Raw genomic sequence first — 14,739 nt, forward strand, 5'->3', positions numbered from 1 at the left:
CCATAACAGATAGTTTGAAAGTCCAGCTCGCCATCAATTGAGATGTCAGGAAAATAAATGATGCACCTTTATCAGTAGAAACACATGTCCTTTAAACTGCGTGGAAGCTTCTCACTGGTGTCACTGATTTCTAAATAAATAATATGAACATATAAATGATGTGTAATCCTGTTGCATGGTAACAGTGGTTTTACTTGGTCACCTAGCCATGGTACTAGCTGCCTCCACTGTATCTAAGCAACGGGTCAGCTTTTACAGATCCATTATCCCCTGATGCTAATTTGTCTTTGTCAGGGTTCTTCCATGCAGCCATTTCACTTTGGGGTAGTATGATGCTGTAGAAGAGGCGGTGGTTGTGGGGTTTATAAGTGGGAGAGAGCCATTACACTGCAACTACACCGCTAAGCTTCATTCCAGAATTATAATGTTCCTGTAAGAGATGTATAGGGCCTCTCCTGCTAATAAATATGTACAAAAACTAACATCACTTGAGATATAGATATATATTGATATATATATATATATATATATATATATATATATATATATATATATATATATATATATATATGCACACAATTACCATTCATTTTGGGCATATTTTCTTTGTTTTACTTTACAAACTGGAGGAGCTCCATAAATTAACTGGACATCTCTAATACTATTTACAACTTCCTTTCAAGCATAGAGCCTATGATGGGAAAGCTATTTGTAAGTCTCAAAATAGCATTTGTCTGAATACATTTCCTTCCATTAAATTCTCTCCATTTGAAGTTGTTTTCTTGGCACCCTAAGTCGTTGTCTTTTTGGCATCAGTGAAACTGTTCCAGAGCAGTGTTGCTCTGTAACTAACATGACACACGTTTGGTTTGTCTGTTGTCTCCTGTCACTGCAGGGTATTGTCTACCTCTTTGTAGCAATGACTCCCAAACCTAATGCCATTGTAATGTCACTCTAACACCATTGCCATATTTTTTTTTAATTGACACATGAATGTTTTAAAATGTAAAAAAAAAAAGTATGTCACCATAATAGTAATATCTAACTATATTAAATGTAACTTGTATATAGCTGAAAATCTGCACTCACATCCTCATATAGAAACATTTTCTAGGGTGCGCAACAATAGCTCAATTTGAATACAGGCTAGTATATAATATAGATAGAGAGGGTTCTCACTATACCAAGTTAGTCCTTTATATCAATAATCCATGGCTGATGTTTCATTCCGTCTGTCGGACCTTTTGTCATTACATACCGTAAGTAAAGGCATACATACAACATATAATTACCAGGCTTTATATAGACGCCAAATGTGTATCGCCTGTGGTTTGCGATGCGCAAACCAGAAACTTATGTGTTCCAGCATGGAATGCAGAAACCAGGAGAGAGAAAATGGATTTCCAGTATATGAAATAGTGATGTCCTGGTTGTTGTGATGTATGTTTCCACAAATGTCCCATAGGAGGACCGAAACGTTGACCATGGATTAACCTGTTTGATTGAAATAATGGACTAACTTGGTATTGTGAGTGCCCTTTCTATATATACTATAAATAAACATACAGTGTGTGTGTGTATATATATATATATATATATATATATATATATATATATATATATATATATATATATATATATATATTATACACACGCAGCCAAAAGTATGTGACCGCCCTTTATATTAGTGTGTTTGGCTATTTCAGCTATACCCATAACTAACATACATAAAATTAAGCATGCAGCCATGCAATGTCCACAGTTAAACTCTAGCAGTTAAATGAACTTAAGGCATTCAACATGGCTCTGTCATGCCACATTTCCAACAAGACAGTTCGTCAAATTTCCGCCCTGCTCAGCCGTGAAAGTAGTAGGCCACACAAAATCACAGAATGGGACAGTCGCACGCTGTAGCATATACAAATTGTTTTTCCTCAGTTGCAACATTCACTGCAGAGTTCCAAGCTTTCTCTGAAAGGAAAGTCAGCACAAGAACTGTTTGTTGGACACTTCATGGACTGGGTTTAAATAGGCGAGCAGCCACACACCCCTCAGATCACCATGCGCAGTACCAAATGTCGACTTCCGTGGTGTAAAGACCTGCTCTAGAAGACCACCATTGGTCTCCTAGAGCAGTGGGAATGAGTTCTCTGGAATGAGTTCTTCCTGAATGCATATTGCTAACTGTAAAGCTTGGTGGTCGAAGAATAATGGTCTGAGGCCGTTTTTCATGGTTTGACCTGGAACCATTCGTTCCAGTCAAAGGAAATCTTACAATAACATTTTAGAGAATTGTATGCTTCCAACTTTACTTTGGGAAAGGCACTTTCAAACAGTCGTGAATTGTGTAATCTGAATGATAATTGGGAAAAAAATATTGGTCTTATTCAGGTTAGATGAGTGCCAGGGCAGTGTCATAAAAAATGTTTCACTGATCAGCAAGGCAACACAAGTTATAGCAGTAGATAACAAAATCCTGATACCTACTGTTTAAAAAAAAAAAAAAAAAGCACAGTTGCACAGATGAGAAGTACATATTAATGAGATGTTCAGATTAGGAGTGGATGAGAGTTGTAGCAGTAGATGTACGAATCATTCACACTAGTCTTCATAGTTCCCCCAGTGATACCTCCCCACCAGGTGTATTGTCTGCACAGGAGTAGATTATAAAAGGTGTTATTCCTGTCATACATCACTCTTTACAACACCGCCCTTACTATAATTCTAGTGTTTGTCTGTGTTTTAAACTGGCGTTATAAATCAGTGTACATCAGACTTTTGTCAGTAAGTGTGTTGAAAGACACTGCAGGGAGCCTTCTGGGACCTGAAATGGCTGGTAATGGAGAACAACAGCTTCCAGTGAGCTCGATAACAAGGAAAATCCCTGCATCTGGATCACATGCTGGAAGACTTCTGGTGTGTGATGTCAGCATACACAAATGAGCTGTGGATTGTGAAAGGAGGAGGCTCTTCCCCTGATGGGATCCCAGAATAGTCTCTCCATGAACAGCAAACTGGTTGAACAATAAAATGGCCAGTTACAAAGCATGAATTGCCACTGCTTGTGTCTGAACTTTCAACTTTCTCTTTCATCTAATAGAAGTACAGTTTTATTATGGGCAGCTTGTGGGTAGAATGTTTGAAACAGGAAACTAATATTAAAAACTTTCAATTTATTTTCACTCTTAACATCATATAGGGCCTGATTAATTAAGGAAGGTAAATAAAAAAAAATAAAAAAGAGTAATTTTGCACCTTGGCAAAATCAAGTTGCATTGGAGGGAGAGGTAAATTTAAAATGTGATGGGAGGTTTATATTTGGGGTAAGGCTTGTTCTAGATCAACTTAAAATTTCAGTGTGCAAATAATGATATCAAGTATTTGTGTGCTACATTAAATAACAGTCAGTATTTATCTTGTGTGCAAAATAATAAACTAATATGCACTCCTTGCATTGTAACATGGTTTTGTCCAGGAGAAAACACACTAATTTTTCCCTTCCTTTCCTTAATAAATCAGGCCCATAGTATGTAGTCCAGACCTGGACAAATCTCTGCTATATGTCAGTGCTCCTAAAAAAATAACTGCTGGCACCTAACAGTTGGAAATCATTTTTATTGATTTCAATGTATGCCTCATCTTCCCCTGGCTCTTTACAACATCCTTTGGTCATTTGGTTGTTCAGGTACCATGCATAACACTTATAGTGCAGAGCAGCTGTTGTTGTTATTTTGTTTATTACACGCCACAGATTCCGTAGCGCCAGCTACAGAAGCAAGTAACAAATAGGTAGGATAAGCGAACTTGAAAAGGTGAGTTTTGAGTGAGTGTTTTAAGGACTGAAGGTTAGGGGAGAGTTGAGTGAGATGTGGTATAGAGTTCCAAAGATTAGGGGCAGCATGGCAGAAGTCTTGGAGGTGAGCATGGGAGGTAATGAGAGGTGAATTGAGGCGGAGGTCAGAGGCAGAACGGAGTGGTTGGGTTGGTATGTATCTCGAGACAAGGTCAGACATGTAAGGGGGAGAAGTGTTGGTAAGGGCTTTGTAAGTGAGGGTAAGGAGCTTGAACTGAATTCTGAAACGGATAGGGACCCAATGAAGGGATTTATGCAGAGAAGAAGCTGAAGAGGTGCAGTGGGAGAGGAAGATGAGACTAGCTGCATTCTGTATGGATTGAAGGTCAGAAATGTGAGAGTCAGGAAGGTCAGTCAGAAGGAGGTTGCAATAGTCTAGATGAGAAATAAAGGGTGAATGGACCAGGATTTGGTTGCCTCCTAAGAGAGGAAGGGACAGATTTTCGTGATGTTACAGAGGAGGAAGTGGCAGGATTTGTTGAGGGACTGGATATGCTGAGGGCTGAGTCAAGGGTGACACCATGGCAGCAGGCTTGGGTGACAGGAGAATGAGTGATGTTGTCATCCAAGAGGGGGAGATTTTGAGAGAGACAGCAACATTGACAGGAGGAAAGATGATGAGCTTGGGTTTGGAGATGTGTTTCAGGAAGTGCTGTGACATCCAGGTAGTTACAGCAGAGAAACAGCCAGATACCTGGGATAGGAAGGCATGAGAGAGGTCAGGGCAGGAAAGATAGATTTGTGTCTAATCAGTATATAGAGGTATTGAAGGCCAAATGATTGAATGAGTTCATCGAGAGAGGTGGTGTGTAGAGAGAAGAGCAAAGGGTCAAGGCTAGAGCCTTGTGGGACTCCGATAGAAAGGGGCAGGGGGGGGGGGGGGAGTGGCCAGATAGGAGGCAAACCAGGAGAGAGCTGTTTCAGTTCCATTTAATCGCTTCCTAAACAGTTCGGTCAGACAATTAACCCTACACAAATTCCAATAAGGTCATTGTTATGCCTGATTTTTCACCATACAAAATCAAATTGGATCCAGTCTTGAATCCTTTATGATGCGCTCACACACTGTACAAGGGTTGGTTAATTTGGCTGAATGGACCAAACTGGTTAACCGAAGTCTTACAGAGAGTAGGTAGTAAATATACAACAAATTGGATGCACAAATTACTCTGCGTATGGACAACTTAAACCTAAACGCACCAAAAGTAAATGTTATGGAGGGAAAAGTACTAAACAAAAAATATGAGTAATTAACACCATGAAAGCCAAACCCGTTTTCTATCAAAGCTGTGTTATTTAATTATATTCAACCCATATTTAGAAGCAACATTAAGCATTATTTTGAAAAGCACACAAATTATTTCTTTTTTTCTAATTTCTACTCATTTTGGTCCGCCACTGCTTGGAATGTAATGAGTATATTTATATAATTAAGAACCTATTGTAGTGTACTATATTACTGTACTGACATTGGCTGCATTCGAGAGGGGGTGATCCGCAAATGACTGCATTAGTGAAAAATGTTATTTCAACCTCCTGACTTCCAAAAGGTGCCTCGCTGGAGCTTCAAAGTATCAGCAAACATATGCTGTGTGTCCACCTCAAAGTAAGTTTTCATGCCCTGTGGTTGCATTCACAGTGAGTGCTGCCTCTAGGACTCAGGTGAGCATGCAAGCTCCTCTCTTTAAAAAGTTTCTGACAGTTTGGCTGAGTGACAGACAAAGCCCTGCCAGGCTTATCCACTAAAGGAAAAGTTTAATTTGGGCACTTAATCAGCAGACACATTGGGTCATTTCTTTAGTTCTGTTCTGCAATATATCACTTGCCAGAGCTGTAACAGTGCCAGGACATGGAATGGGTAGTATTCCCTGGAAGCAGCTGGACAATAGTTTTCTAGTATTTATAAAAAGAAAAAAAAAATACATTTTTGAGATTGTGCATTAGAAGAAAGGTTAGTTAAGAATGTTGGCTGTAAAACAATGACAAAGACTTATAGGGCGTTCCAGCTAAAATTTTAAAGCCAGCTCCCTGTGACCTTGGATTTTGCATTCTATATCGGACTAGTGAGTCCGTCTGTGTTAATTGCATCCATCACATAGACCAGCACACTCTCATGCTGAAGAACCCTGTATAAGCACACTGTTTGATATATGTATTATACACAAGTTATTGTTTGAGAAACATTTTTTTTTGTATCATGAGTGCTTCTTAGTTTTTCAGAGAGATTAGAATGTCCCTCTTTTAATTAATATTTATGTAAAAAAAAAAAGATTTATAATACTCCTATAATGGAATATGCAGTGCTTTTTCCAGAAGGTATGATTAGACAGATTAGATGTGTATCGGTTATGTTTAGTGGCACAATACTTCCTGTTCCCTAATAGTCATAGAAATGCTCATCCACCTACACTGATCAAAATCACATTCTATGGGATTTAATTTTCTTTTTTTTTTTTACATCGTAATTTACAAGTAGTCTGGCTATCACTTTTATAACATTACATTTTAAGGTGATCGCTGGTTATTTTGAAAACTGTGTGTCTGATCTCCAGTAGTTTATAGGAGTTTATATTTTATACTCTTTAACTTCTGAGAAGTATATAAATATTAATATTATCATTGTTATGATGCATGGCCTCAGTTACACAATGTGTTTTTTGCACTAATTTATATATACACACCATTCTTGTTACACGTGTGTGTGTGTGTGTGTGTGTGTGTGTGTGTCAGAAGTCTTAGATGTTCCCTAAAGCATTGAATATGCGGTGATAAATCATTCTGCATGTGTACACACCTGTGTGTGTATATAGCACAGACACACTCTACCCAAAATAAGTATTAAGATCAAGAGGAGGGAAATGCTGCACACGACAGGCTAGCCCTTCCCTCCAGGACGGCATATTATTTCTCGCCTTTGGTTTGTGTCAGATCTATTCATCACCACTGCATGATAGGGTATTATTGATTGTGGCCGATTGTGGTAATGTTATTTGTTCTGGATAAAGTCAACGCTAATTCTTTAATTCATTCTTTTCTCTTTTATATTGTTAATGACAGATAGAGATTACAGAGGCCGTTCCCCTTAGAAAGGGTTCAGAATAGTTGTTTTTTTTTAATTATAAATACTATAATCTAAGGTTCTCCATAGGCTCTGCATGTGAAGGCTATGAGAGCACATAACTTTCTCTTTTCATTCTAACTAATGTCAGTGAATCTAACCTTTCAAGCACCATCTTCTTTTGCAAAAACAGAGTGTTGCAGAGCACAGCTAGGTGGGGTGTAGTACAGCAGATTGTGCTCTTCCTACCAGAGGCTATGTATGTAAACGACCTTGCCCTTCCTCCAATGCAGAGTCGGGCTGCAGTGAGTGCATTCTGGGTTAAGGTTCTTTATTCATTCTAGGAAACTTTGCTGTAGTGAAGTAAAAAATAGTTATTCTGCCATCTAGTGATCAAACTGCAATTGGGTGTTATTGAAGTGATGAAAATCAAGTCTTTGTGTCAACTACAATATGCACCACACCCCATCTTCTGTGCTTTGTTTCCATCTGTAACTGTTAGATTAGTGTTACTTACGGGCACAAGGTTGTAATGTTGGACCCTGGGCTGCATAATGTGGGCATTAAGATGTTTATCTTGGCACAGGGCTGGATGTGATGGGCTATGCAACGTATTCACTTTTTGATGTACAAAGCATGGTGCCATAAATAAATCTTTATTCACCATACCGCATATATTATATATTTTTAAGTGTACTGTGTGCATATTATATATTCATTTTCACCTTACCATGTTCATTACTTACTTTGTCACCATATCCATTACTCTTATGCTCTCTAGCCATAAATCATGTAGTGTAGATCCCAACAATGTGTCCTGACATACCCATACGTCCCAACATTTATCCAGGCAAAATTAGAAAATATATGTTCTCAGCCTATTTCACGTGAACCACACTTGCAATTCACACAATCCTTGCCACAATCACCACACCCATTTCCTAATTGCTGCCCCAATCATCGGCGCAAATCTGTTATCTCTAAAATTAGGGACAGGTGGGGAGGTATACATACCCAAGAACCTCTCCAAACTATCATTTTTGTAATGCAAACCTGGTAATGATTTAAATAGTAATTATGTCCATATAAATATCAAACGCTGTGTATTCAGCGCCGGTGCTAGGGTCCTTGCCGCCCTAGGCACACTGTGAAAATCGGCGCCCCCCACCCCACTTTAAAAATTGGCGCCCCCCGCTGCGGGTACCCTGTCCAAATTGGCGCTTCCCTCCCCTCCCCACGTCTTTACTTATCTTACCTGCATTAAGCTGCTCCTCTCTGCTCTGTCTTCTCCCCTCCACTCAGACACTGTCGGGCCGTGATGATGATGTCACGCCCGACAGTCAGTGAGCGGAGGGGAGGAGACAGAGCAGAGAGGAGCAGCTTAATGCAGGTAAGATTCATAAGCCCCTTCCTTCCCCCCTCCTCTCCCCTCCCCTCCCCGTGGATTTCTCGGAACGCACAGTTTTAAACGACCATAGTCATTTTTTATTTTATATTTTGAGGTGCCCTGCAGAGCCCGGCGCCCTAGGCAATTGCCTAACCTTGCCTAATGGAAGCGGGCCTGTGTGTATTATTGTGCTAAATAATATACATGAATTAATTGGAATGTTTATACTTGAACTTGTACTCCATGTTCTCTTTAACTCCATTGCAACATGTTCCCATACATGGGGTTGTAGTTGTCCTGAGTCCAGTGTGTGCTCCCTCTGCAGTTGTGCACCAGGAAATACTCATCCATCTGTAAACCAAGAAGTGATACAGCAGTGAAGTCTCCATGGGTAAAAAAGGGGGGTGGAAGGAGAGGGAGCAGGGGGGTGAAAGGAGAGGGAGCAGGGGGGAAGTAGGAGGGAGACCGGAGGAAACAAGTTTTCCGTTGTTCTAGGGCCCCATTCTTGGCAGGGCCACAGATGGAAGCTCAGTTTGCCCTTGCCTGGCCCGGTCCGGTCCTGCTAAGACTGGCTCAAGAAGTCCACCGTTAGACCAGCCTAGGGGGCATATGTCACCCTGGCCTAGCTCTCTGCTATTGAATGTAGTGAGCCATGGAAACTTTTCTCGTCTTGTAGACTCTTGGCACACTAGTAGAAATAAACTGTGGATTGGTGGATTTATACAGCGGGGTCACACCATTGATGTCTCAGCAGATGACGGCTCTTGGCTTTTTGACCTCATTGAGATACCATCCAAATGTGTATACTTAGGCCCAACGATAGTGTATAGATGTGGCTTGACAGTACATTACCTGATTCCTGCACATTATAATGAAGTGTCATATTCTCAAGACATAATAGTGTATTTGCAATATTGTTAATAAATAAAAAAAGAATGCATTTTTCATATAAAATTTAATGAAATACAAATACCCCCTCGTTCACCGTTTACCACTTTAGAAATCCAATGGGAAATTTATTTTCTGCAGTAGTCCACATGGAAATAACAAGCAAGAAATCCAAACAGTGCAGTGCTGAGACTGGCCACCAGCACTTATATAAACTTCAATATCAACATAATAACAAATATATAAAGTAGAATGCCAAATAAAAAAAAACGGATAGATGGTCGCAACGTGACCTAACATAGCCGCAATGCTAATGAATGGCATACTGTCAGCTGCAGAGGTCAATACACAAACAGCAAATCGGAAGCGGTTATATAGTGCTGCTACTGTCATCATTGTGTATCTTTACACCAGGTCTCTGGTATCCACAGAAGATATGCCTCCAAGTCTCATTAGGGCACTGCTACACGCCCTTACTGTATCCAAAATGCAATGTGTATATTTATGCCCAACAAATCGCACTCAACTTATTTAAAATCGTTACAGAGGACATCAGGAGTAAGGAATGGTTCACGCACACGCTTTGAAGAAACAAACAAAACTCTTCCGTTTGTATTTCATATGAAACCTTAGCCATTGTGGGCACTACCTGGCACTACCTATTTTACCATCCTCCCTCCTCAGTACTTCTATTTGTGTCCTCTCTGCCAGTCTCTTCATACACAGCTCTGGTACAGTTGTGGTATCATTCAATGACCTATTGCTGATACTGGGTTAAAGGCTGAGGGATATATATTTACTAAACTGCGGGTTTGAAAAAGTAGAGATTTTGTCTATAGCATCAAATCAGAATCTAGCTGTCATTTTGTAGAATGTACTAAATAAATGATAACTAGAATCTCCACTTTCTCAAACCTGCAGTTTAGTAAATATACCCCTACGTCTCTTAGAAATTCCTCATGATTAACTCTCGGTTTTTCACAATGAACTAAATTGTGTTTTTTTGCAGATACTAGTCTTTGCCTACATTTCTTTAGATGGTTAGGTGCACTGACTAGAGTGTCATTTTATGTACAACTGAAAAGTCTAAAGCTGTGTTCTCACCTATGCAATCATACTTCAGATGCAATGTCTCTAACGATTTCACCAACAATTGAAAGTCCAGATGTGCATGCCGACTCATGCGTACACACGTACACCATTTACCTTCAGATCTGTGATCATCGTCATCATCATCATCATCATCACCACCATTTATGTATATAGCGCCAGTGATTCCGCAGCGCTGTACAGAGAACTCATTCACATCAGTCTCTCATTTTTCTCTCATAACCATCTGCTGAAAAGACATTGTTGATCATGATTTTTAAGAACTTTTTAAAACCAAATCAACAGATGCAATGTGTTTTGTACAATAAAACATGATCATGGGAGCGTACACACTCTTGAAATATCCGACCAAACGTTCATGAATCTTGTGCTCTGCACGTAATTGCATAGATGTGTACCCAACGTTATTTGTTAATTGGGAAAGACCACCACATCCCTGCGCCGTCTAGACATTAGTGTCACTCCAATGACCAGCTCAAAATTTGGACATTTTCTTTACATAAACCTGTAAAGATGTAATCTTTTAGATATATTTTTTTGGTGTAAAAACACACACACTTTTTTTTCCTAACATTCTTTTAAGCATAGTTAAAGTTTAAATAAAATAAATAAGTTTTATAATAATTCCATGTAATAGACTTCTATCCCTGTCTTAATAAAATGTATGTTCTATTTTAGCATGGTTGTTAAATGTTATTCATTTACAATTGGGAAAGGTACATGACAGCTAGGCATTATGTATAAATTCCTATACATATTTTTAACTCTACCATCCTATAATGCTCAGTCTTTTCATGTACTGGAATTGAAAAAATTATGTAAATGTACTTAAAACTGTTGAACAGTTGTTTATTGTCTGTAAGAAATTATCTGTGCAATGTTTATGCTACTGTTTAAGAACTGGAACACATGGGAGATTAAATCCCATTAATTAAGGCTGGTATCAAATGTGATTTAAAACACCACATATTTCTGCTTTGAAAGGTTCATAACACCGTTTAGTGACGCATACAGTTGTATGCACAAGTGTGGGCACCCTGGTCATATTGCTTTTTTTACTGAATCTGTAATTGAAAATAAATTAACACAACCTCTTTTGTGGTAGAAAGTTAAACGTGACAAATTGTAATCTATTACAAAGAGTATTCCCGTTCAGATAAGTCAGATGAGCACAGATCCATAAAACATACAGCAAAAGTAGCATATAATTGGACATTCTATCCTCTAAATTTAATTTACAAATAAATAAAATTAATAGAAGTTTGTGCTGGGATACCATTGTGAAATTTGTGAAATTTAGTACCTGGAAAGCACAGTTTATCTGCATCTTTGTCAATTCTATTTCTAGGCAGGCACAATTAGAAGGACCAAGGATCTTTTGAGATGGACCACTTAGTTATTTTAGTCAATAGGAGTCTATGACATTCTAGGAAGCCATCATCATCATCATCACCATTTATTTATATATCGCCACTAATTCCGCAGTGCAATACAGAGAATTCACATCAGTCCCTGCCCCATTGGGGCTTACAGTCTAAATTCCCTAACATACACACAGCAACAGACAGACACAGACTAGGGTCAATTTGTCACACAGCCATTTAACCTAGCAGTATGTTTGTGGAGTGTGGGAGGAAAATGGAGCACCCTGAGGAAATCCATGCAAACACGGGGAGGACATACAAACTCCTCACAGATTAGGCCATGGTCGGGAACTGAACTCATGATCCCAGTGCTGTAAGGCAGAAGTGCTAACCAGTATGCCACCGTGCTTAGGACAGGTCCACCAGATATGGAGAAAGTAGTCAATGTTACCACAGTGTCTCCAACACGTTGAAGAGGTTTATCTGTAATTGAGCATTAAAATGTGCATAAATATAATCTACAGTCTACTTGCTGGAAAAGAGTAAAACAATGTGTGAAGGATTGGGCACCCTGTCAGACAGTACTTAGTAACACCTTTTGGCTTCTTTAAAATGTTTCCAGCTTCCAAATGTTTCCTGTAGCCAGCTGAGAGTCTTTCTATTGTTGCTTTAGGTCAGTGTTGGCTAACCTGCGACACTCCAGGTGTTGTGAAACTACAAGTCCCAGCATGCTTTGCCAATATATAGCAGCTTATTGCTGGAAGGATATGCTGGGACTTGTAGTTTTGCAACACCTGGAGTGTCACACTGCTCTAGGTAGTCTTTCTTGCAGAATTTTTCTTGTTCAGTAGTAGTCTTAGCTCTTCTTACATGCACGGCATGTTTGAGATTTCCCCTCAGAATTTACAATAATAATAAAGTCTGGAAACTGTGAAGGCTATTCCAAAACCCTAATATATTGTTTCTGTAAGTACTCCATGGTTCATTTTAAGGAATGTTTTTTTTTTAAGTTGTTGTCTTGTTTGAATTGTTGGTCTTAAGCCAATGTTGGTCTATGGACCCTGTGAACCATGACTCTGGTGTCCGCTGAACCTTTTTGCTATGACAGATGGGATTTGCTTTGCATATGTGACCAGTTTCCGTACAGTTTTGTTAGAGATGTTTCTGGGTTCTTCAGATCGTGACATGACTTCAAGAGTTCTTCTAATTTTTCATTTCTTTATGAAGATTCTGACAGTTGAAATTCCAAGCAGGAAGTGTTAGATATCTTTTTATAGCCTCCCCAGCTTTGTAACAGAAAATTATCTTTATTTTCAAGGCCTCTGTCCGCTGCTTAGATGAGCCCATTGTCGCTATGAGTAAGCAGAACATCCTGCAAGGCTAGAAGTAGTGGTGTATTTATTGTGCATTCGTTTTTTCCTATAATACATTCACGGTTTTCTTTTTAGAAATATGCAGATATGTCACATTTAAGTTTGTACCCTGCAGAGAATATATTTTTGACAACAATGCCAATGTGCACAGCTGAAAGGGGGCTAGTAATTTAGTGATAGAGCCACACTATTTAGATGTGTAGAGTTTGCAGATCAGGAGCATGACCTAAAATGTCCCAAAAGATTACAAGTTATGTTTTTTGGATTTTATGCAGAATTCCGCTGCTTCCAGAAACTCTAATTGTCTTACGTCTCTATAAAGCTGCACTGCCCCCTAAAGTGCTGACCGTGTTTGTTCATTGCAATATGGCTGGAGAACTATAATGATCATCCCTCCCTAGTCACACAGCGGTGCTATGTTAAAATGCTGTTACAAAATTGCTCCTTTGTTGTTTTAGCAGGAAGTAGCATACAATGGAGCACTATGTAGAACCTCATTCTTTTCCTTTCCTGGTTTTCCCAATAACAAAATAGTTGCCTAGATCTCTCTTTCTGAGAGGCAACTCATGATTCCAGCCCATAGTCATTTGCAGCTTCCTTTCTTACCACTTCTGCTCTCTAGCACGTGGTGTTAAAATGCTCAGGCAAGACATATAATAGGGTTAAATGGTCCATTTTTCTATTGGATGCTTATATGGCTTTTAAAACTGTGGAATTATCTTGTGAGACATAAAATAGAGAAATGCTCAATTTACAAAGTAGCATTATTTGAATTGCCAACTTTATTTAATAGAAGCTACTTATACATTCTTATTATGTTTTGTTTGTTACTTGAATTTGTAATATAAATGTGTAGATGTGATAATATATACCTAATATTCTAATGATTGATAGGTACCATGACCACGTCAAAACACGAGGATAGGGGAAAAATGCTTTTTATGTGGTGTTTAACCAAATCATCCAATTTAAATGTTTATTTCTGTTGTTAGAGTAATGTCACACTAGCTATTAGTTTTCTTTTTTAAATATGGTGCTTATATGCTAAAGGTTTAAAAAGTATATCACGTTTGCTTCTGAGTCTATATTAATTTTTATGTGACAGTGCTACAGAGATTAAGTGCTGAAAAGCAAGTTTTGTAATTAAAGGCTAGGTTTTACATCACATTAAGGGTGCTTCATCTTAGAAGATACAGCACTGACCTGCATTCTGTGGAGTAATTTTATTCAGTTTGGCTGCTCCAGGTTACAGACACTGCTCTGCAACATAAAGATTGCCTGGACTGCCCATCCACATTTAAATGCCATTCTGTGTTATCTTTTCTACAGCTATTAGCTCTGCGCAGGCAGGATTCAAACACAAAGTGGTACAACCTGGCTACAGGCAGCTTAGTGATGATGTCAGGGAACAAACATATACTGGTTAGTGGTACTGCTAGGCTTTCAGTACAGGACGGTAGATGTAGTATACTGACGCAGTCATTGCACACAGAGCTGTAATGACTCTGCAGGCTACTTGCCACACTACCCTTTACACCAGTATTGCACTTAGAAAATATACAATGCAAGAAAATGATTACTGGGATGTGCAGAAGTACTTAAAAATGCACATCTGGAGTTACAACAATAACAAAAATAAAACACAAAACACATTTGTTGTGCATGTATTGGCCTTATTCTACCTTTAGTTAATGATACAATTATCC

At 38.9% G+C, this 14,739-nt stretch overlaps 1 protein-coding gene across 2 annotated transcripts in view; it reads left to right on the forward strand.

Annotated features, from left to right (window-relative positions):
• DIP2B (disco interacting protein 2 homolog B) overlaps positions 1-14,739 on the forward strand; it is a 170,550-nt gene that overhangs the window by 68,663 nt on the left and 87,148 nt on the right. The window lies entirely within an intron of this gene.

Source organism: Mixophyes fleayi, chromosome 2 (assembly GCF_038048845.1).
Source record: "Mixophyes fleayi isolate aMixFle1 chromosome 2, aMixFle1.hap1, whole genome shotgun sequence".
Classification (NCBI taxonomy): Eukaryota; Metazoa; Chordata; class Amphibia; order Anura; family Limnodynastidae; genus Mixophyes; species Mixophyes fleayi.